Source organism: Pinus tabuliformis, chromosome 3_2, assembly GCF_031772625.1.
Source record: "Pinus tabuliformis cultivar Carrire ecotype Pingquan chromosome 3_2, CPIR1, whole genome shotgun sequence".
NCBI lineage: Eukaryota > Viridiplantae > Streptophyta > Pinopsida > Pinales > Pinaceae > Pinus > Pinus tabuliformis.
Genome location: NC_142302.1, coordinates 338,542,790 through 338,550,536, shown reverse-complemented (window position 1 = coordinate 338,550,536; position 7,747 = coordinate 338,542,790).

Here is a 7,747-nt window from a genome sequence, read left to right as displayed (position 1 = left end):
TGTTATCGTCATGCATGTTTTCATTGATATCCTTGTTATGCCAGGTTGGTGGGATTCTCATCATGCATGAGTTTGTGTCATACTGATAGGAGTCGCTTTTGATTGAGAGTTCCTGTAACGAAACATCTCTTGGAGCCACTCCTACGTGAGGGCATTTTCCTAGTATGATAACGACATCATCTCTTATGTACATCATCACTATTAACAGCACTTAATGTAATGGCCAACACCATCTTGACACCGAGGCCCGGAGACATAGTCCCTCCTGGACGAACTCTGTTATCAACGCCTTATGTTTTCATGTGTTGATGATTGACATGTTCCTCTTATTTACAGCATGCAGATGTATTCATTAACGTTCTTTTAAAAATGCAATTTAATGCATCACGAAAGTAAAAGGCCTTGGAAGGCTCCTTCTTCACACCCGGACCTAGATCAAGTGGTATCAGAGCAGCCTTTGCATTGATGTGAATTGCAGCATGAACAATGGAATGTGCAGTGGCAGAGGATGAAAAAGCGATGTACGAGACCATGCTCAAAATTTCCAAAAGGGTGGAAATCATGTATGAAACTCTACAGAAAGAGACAGAGGAAAAGGAGTGATTGCAGCTTTAGTTGCAAGCCACAGAAGAGGCCCTGGAAGAACTGAAGCATAAAAAACATAATCTTCAAACAGAGAACGTTGAATTGAAGATGCGTCTACATGAAGAGAAAGAGGAGAAACATAGTTTGCTACGACAGCTGCAAGCAAAGGACGAGGCCTTGGAAAAGCTACAACATGACCCATGTGAGGCGAAAAGTAGTTTTCCATCTTCATGTATGTTTCCTGATGATGATTTCGCTCTTTTTGAAAATCATACCACAGGAATTGGCTTCGAATTGTTGAAGAAAATGGGGTATGAAGGAAAGGGCTTGGGCGTCAATGGCCAAGGCATTATCAACCCCATCAAAGTATAGGAATTACCGTGTCAAACAGGACTTGGGTATGTCAGAAAGGAAGTTGGGAAATTCACCACGACAATTAGCGAACCACCAACCACAGATGATGAGCAGCCCTCATCAGTTCTTTCCAAGTCGACAGAGGAGGTAAAAGATGTTGATTTCCTTTCGGTCTCATCGTCACATAGTATGATTTCTGTTGGATATTTGGAGATCCCAATTACAGGAACAAACATGAGGCTCCTCACAAGGACGAAGCACGAGGAGGAAAAAGAACTTGATGTTAATAACCAAGGCATAACTCAACCTTTGGAGGTTATGCAGAGACCTCAATTTGCAGGCTCGAGATACACTAAAGGAGAATGCTTGAAGGTGTCAAACTTGTCTAAGACATCATCGAAATCATTGAGGAAAGAGAATGATGGGAAAACATTTCCATCATCCCATGGCAGTTTCCATTGCAGGGAAAGAGTTGAGGCGAGCTCTCATTGTCATACTTACACCAAAGACAACAAGGAAAGGTATAACCAGTTTCGACATTCGAATGTTCATTTCGATTATAATCATGTTGTTAACGATGAACGTAAAACATGGCATCGAAAAACATGTACCTTTTGTGGATTACACAACCATACATTTCTAAGTGTTGGAAAAGAATGGTAGCACACAAAAGGATGAGACGTGAAATACCCTCTCAACAAAAGGAAAAGAAACATGTTAAACGGATCTGGAGGAAGAAAACCTACTGTAGTCATTGTGACAGAAATGGCCATCAAAGAGCCACTTGTTGGAGGCTCCATCTAGAGCAGCGCCTTAAAGACAAAGCATTGGTGCGTGATCCAGGTGAAGAAGTTGTTCAACCATCGAATGCGCCACAAGGAGGTGACCCATTCACCTTGATAAGTGAAAAATGGTTTCTAGACATGTTGTCGTTTCATGGTCGTGCTTTTGTAAATCACTTGTTGCATTTCAAAATGTAAAAGTGATGATGTGTTTTCCATCACTTGTTTAGCAACAATGATGTCTAGTCTTATTTTGTGTTGCATGATAAACGATGAAAGTGATGTCATGTTTTCATCACTTGTCATAACAATAGTGTTTGGCCTTATGTCTGTAAATCATGTGTTGCAGTGATGATGAGTTTTCCATTAATTGTTAAAGCAACAATGATATGTTGGCCTTGTTTTCGTAGCTGGGGTATTGTGTCCATCTTGATGTAAACTTGACCACCAAGTATGTGTTCTGAACTCGTGGCAAGTATGGGATGCTTGGGTTATTAGTTGGTCATGTAAATGTAGCATGTAATTTGCAACACAATTTACTACAGGTTCCAGAGGTTGCAGGTGTCGGCTCATCGCTTAAGGCTCTGAAGAATAAAGGTGAAGGAGATGGAAGCAATACCTTTTTAGGACGCTTGTGATGCAGACAGAGTACAAAGAAGTTGCATATTATTTTTTCATGCTTTTGGAGGACCAAAAGCTCCTTAGTGGGAGGATTGATCCAAGTGGATCTAGACACAAGCAGAAGTCCTAGAGGACTCAGGAAGGGTCAAAAATCAAAGTGTTTGGATTCTGTTTGAACTAGGTTCATGTTGAAGATCTCACCGTCATGATCACAGTGGTGCAAACGGTTCGTCAACCCGAGCTCGCATGCGAAAGATATAGCTCTTCAAAGTTTGACATAACATGGGAAAAAAGCGAGGCCCACAGTGTGCCACATGGCATCCTAGTCAGCAGGTGGTACCCACTAAGTTCATGTCGCAACTAAATGGCCACTAAAACATCAACACATGGCGAGCTAGCTTTTGTTCTTAAAACCTACACACACAAAAAAGACAAAAAAAAAATAATAATTAAAAAAATAACCATATAAGGCAAGTCATTTTTGGATAAATATATTGTTATTAAATAGATTAAGTTTAATAATAAATCAAAATTTCATTTATATAAAAACAAACAAAGGTTAATATATATTAAAAAAAATGTTATTGTTTGAACGAATTAGTTAAAAAGGAGATGATCATTGAATGTTAAAAAGATATGGTTATACCATATAAGTTAATGTGTCATGTGAATGGTTATTACACCGATACCTCACCACAGAACGCGATGGAAATGGGGGAGGCGGGCCACCGTACCGGTGGACCCGCCACCTATAATAAATAGTGAATATACGTGGTGATAAAAAATAGAAGGGGTGGAATTTGATCCCCCGACCCCTCCTTAAACAAGGCTTATTTTTAACCAGCGCACCAACTGTCTTTCATTGGAATATCCACCTAGTAATTTATACATAAACCTCATTTTCACAGTGCATGGAGAGATGGAGGAACCAGGAGCGGGCACGGATTTTGAGACTGAGGAGGTAGAATCTTGGCACGCAGTTTGAGGTAGCATGTTGCAGGAGGGGTGAAATTTCACTTTGTCAAATTTTGACAAATTCTATATGGTTTCAACACTTCTCAATGCCACAAACGCAATGGTGTTGTCCGTTTCTCCATCAAAGTTTTGAATTTTTGGTCATTTTTCAGTATGAGGGTGGAACCATGATCGCTGCAAAAATAGGGAGCAGAACCATGATCCTTGAAATTTTCCTGAGGAGGTAAGTTTTCTCCATGTCGGAATATAGTCAAGTTTATAGTCGTTTTTCACGGTTTTCCTTAAGGAACGCAATGGTGAGGTCAGATTCACCTTTGGAGTTGCAGATTTCCAATCCACCTATGGAGCAGAATCTTTGAGGAATCTAGGGGGAATCTAAAAGATTCCTTGAGCTCCAGATTCTCAATTTCTCAAAATTCAGAAAATTTGACAGTCGATTTTGCACTATTCGACGTCACAAATCTGATGGTGCATTTAGATTTCTCTTTTTCTCATTCTATTCTTCAGCCAATTTTCTAAGTGGAGTGTAGGTGTCAACATTCATGTGCGAGCAACCATTTCCATGCGATTGATGCCATGAGATTGACGGCACAAACAACTTCAGTTGTTTTACATCCACTTCCTCAGATGGCCCTAGATGTGAGGTATATGTTGTGTTCATGTATTTCTTCTTTATGCATTGTGTTGCACAGATCCTTGTTGATGCTTGATGTGGGATCTTGTCTCTTACATGTTTCCATGATTCCTGCTTGATGTAACGCGGAATCATCTATGTGATGTACTTGTTGTCATGATTTGTCATGTTATGTTTTGAGATCCCTTTCTTGTATGTTGATGGGATATTCATGTTGTCATCATGCATGTTTGCATTGAGATCCCTGTTATGCCAGGTTGGTGGGATGCTCATCATGCATGAGTTTGTGTCATACTGACAGGAGTCCCTTGTGATTGAGAGTTCCTGTAATGGAACATCTCCTAGAGCCACTCCTGCATGAGGGTATTTTCCTAGTATGATAACGACATCATCTCTTATGTACATCATCACTATTAACAGCACTTAATGCAGTGGCCTACACCATCTTGACACAGGGGCCCAGAGACGTAGTCCCTCCTAGACGAACTCCGTTATCAAGACTTATGTTTTTATGTGTTGATGATTGACATGTTCCTCTTCTTTACAGCATGCAGATATATTTATTAATGTTCTTTTAAAAATGCAATTTAACACATCACAAAAGTAAAAGGTCTTGGAAGGGTCCTTCGTCACACCCGAACCTGGATCAGAAGGGAACATGATGGAAGAAATATATTAAGTATAGAGAGGAGCCATTCGAAAACATGGGAGTAAATAACCAGATTTCGTCCCATCAAAGACATGTCGAAGGAGTCAAAAAGAAAATTCATATCTGAGGTGGGCATACCCATGCTCAGAAGTAATAAATCATGTATGTTGATCAAGTATAGTGTGGATCCAAAATGTATACATAAGTGTAAAAAATGAGCTAAAGAATATATAGTGGACCATCAAATCATAGCCGTGAAAGAACAGAGTGGAGTTATGTCTAGTATCATATCGGAGGCTTTTTGAACAAATATGTTGTATAATTGGTCCTCATAAAATTACCAAGTAATGTAAGTGGAGTAGTTGTACTACATAAACTCTGGTGACAACATATAAGATGTTGTTGAAAAAGCGTGCAACATATAGAGCTAAGAGGTGTCACTAGTATAAATCTAGAGGAATTGTCAAGTGAACCAAGATGTTGACAATGACCCGAGGTCTTCACCAACCACAGATGGTACATCTCTACACTATGGGAATAAATGAGTTGAAGTCGACCATGTGAGAAATTGTTTGATTACCAGTGGGTGAGCTCCAATATTGCAGCCATAATGCTGCAACTCTTGGGTCTTCCTTCTTTACTTTTATCAACCCGGTAGTTCGTAACAAACTTGGAAGCGACGGTGTTGTATGCACAAGTACTAGCTCTTACTGCACGTTGTCACTTGATCAGCTGCCGCAAGTTCGCTAGGAGCTTAAGCCAACTTCTATGAGTTCTCAGAAGAAGCTTTTAACTGTGATGGAAGAAAGCTAACTCTATAGGGGGTTATTCTACTTGCAGAAAGAGAAGGAAAACTGAAATGAAACACAAACCCTAGCAAACCCTAGTTTACCCACTAACCCTGCTTTTGCAAGAAAAGAGATGGAAACTACTGAAATGGGTGCCATTGACTACTAAAAAGGTAAATTGCATATATTCAAGCTACTCCTGAAGAGAAATGAGAAGAAATCATCTTTTTGTACTTTTGAGCGTTTTTATGTGGAATTATTATGCTTGTGATTTGACTGGTTGTGACTGTGTAGAGGTTTGGTGGCAAAGGAAGATGGATTTGGCTTTTGCAGAGGGTGAGGAAGGTGTGGAGAGGTCCTAAGAAGTCCCTAGTACCCTTCTGAATACTTCCATTGCGATCAGACTTCGAAAAATCACTCACAAGAAATTCTACAAGAGGCTGTAGGGGATCTACAGGATGTTCTACAGGAGGATCTACAGGAGGAGGCCGAAAGTTGTTTTTGGAGTTTTGAAAGTGGAAAAATGACGGGAAAAGGGAAATGGAGGCTAGATGAAGGTGTGAAGGTGTCTAGAACTTATCAATGAAGATCATGGACGAATGTGATAGTCGGATTTGTTCGAATGGCAAGAAAACAGCTTTATGGAAAAACGCAGAAATTAGGGCAGATTGGCGAAATGTTGCAAATGAGCTGGGAAATCTATGAGGAGTGAGCTAGTGCTGGTTGTTGCATGGATGGATGGTGAGCTAGAAGGTCCTACAATAGATCTGCACAAAAGCTGATCAAAGGAAGAACTATTATACCATGAAAACAAAGCTTTTTCTATCTCGACCTAATTTCTGACCTACAAACAGAAAATGTTGAACAGTCACTTATGAACAGAAAAGCATGTGGAGAGAACTATGAGAAAATAATAGAAAAAGGTCTAAGCAAGTGAATCTAAACTAATATCAACTTTTCCAAATTAGGTTATCACACTAGCAGTTGCATGGAAGAGCAAAAATTGTGTTTTTGGTGGCAGTAGTAGTGCCTTGACCTCAAATCATAGTCCCAAGAAGGGAGAAAGGAGATCAGGGCTTGCTGTGGCCTTTTCGAATCATATTTTGTCACTACAGCAACTTACTTAAGCAACTTGAAGCAAAAACAACTATTCTAACCATCAAAAGCTACCTAATCTAATGAAGCAAAATGAGTATATGCAGCAGAAATTAACTCGTGAATGGAAACAAAACATATAAATACACAAAGGAGGTGTTGGGAAACTTGGTTTGGGCCCTAAACCAAGAGCTTCAGCCCTCTGGAGAATATCAATGCTGGTTCAAAACTTGGTTCATCTTCATTTATCAAAAAAATAGCAGTTACATCACATAAGAACTGTCTCAAAAAGAGATCGAAAATGAGTTGAGTACAATGCTGCACAAAAGTGCGAAAATAGACTAAGAAATGGATAAAATCCAACTAAAAAAATTGAGGCCCTAAGCCCCCCTATTTATACAAATGGAGTCCCCCAACATCCCTCCTAAAATCAAGGAGCTCGGCTTCCCAGAACTGGAGATAAACAATAGTCCTTCTTTACTTGCTCGGCTGCCCCTTGGAAAGTGGACCTTTGTGCTCCGAGTTTCTGATGGAGAATTCAAGGTAAGGGTTCATAAATGAAGGGGACACCCCCCCTACAAATCCTCTTCCTTGTTCTTCCTTGAATTTGGCTGCCAAATGCTTATTAAACCCTTGATTTTGTCTCAAAATTGACCAAAAATGTACATAAAGCACACATTAGACTTCATGGCATAATGACTAACCCAATTCACTCTATTAGCATAAATATAATCAAAAACATGCAATAAACTAATGAGAATGGTGGATTAAGCTGAGTTAGGAGGCTAAATGAGCCCATATAATTACCCATTTCTGGGGCTCATCACCAGTCATTGATGTACATCGTTAACAAACATGATACAACTCACCAATAATGATAATGAGTGTCAAGGTACCCCCAGTACAATCTAACAAGTGTGAATAGATGTTTTTGATTTGAACACTTGAAATAATCTACCAATCAGGAAACATTGATGTATTCTCACTATCGATAGTGAAGAATTCTATCACTAATGACTAAAAACCCTAAGGTACTAAAAAATGACTCTAAACCTTGTTCCCGGAGCAATGGGTTGGAGTTTAGGGGAAAAGAACTGATGGAAGGAAGAAATTAAGGCATCCCACATCAACCAGCGTGAGCATAACCCGTAGGCCAATAAGTTGGAAGGACTTGGACGAATAAAGATGAAGTAACCACCCTAAAGTACATTTCCGACATGCACAAAATGTGGCTAACGCATGAAAGAAATCCTCTGAACCAACA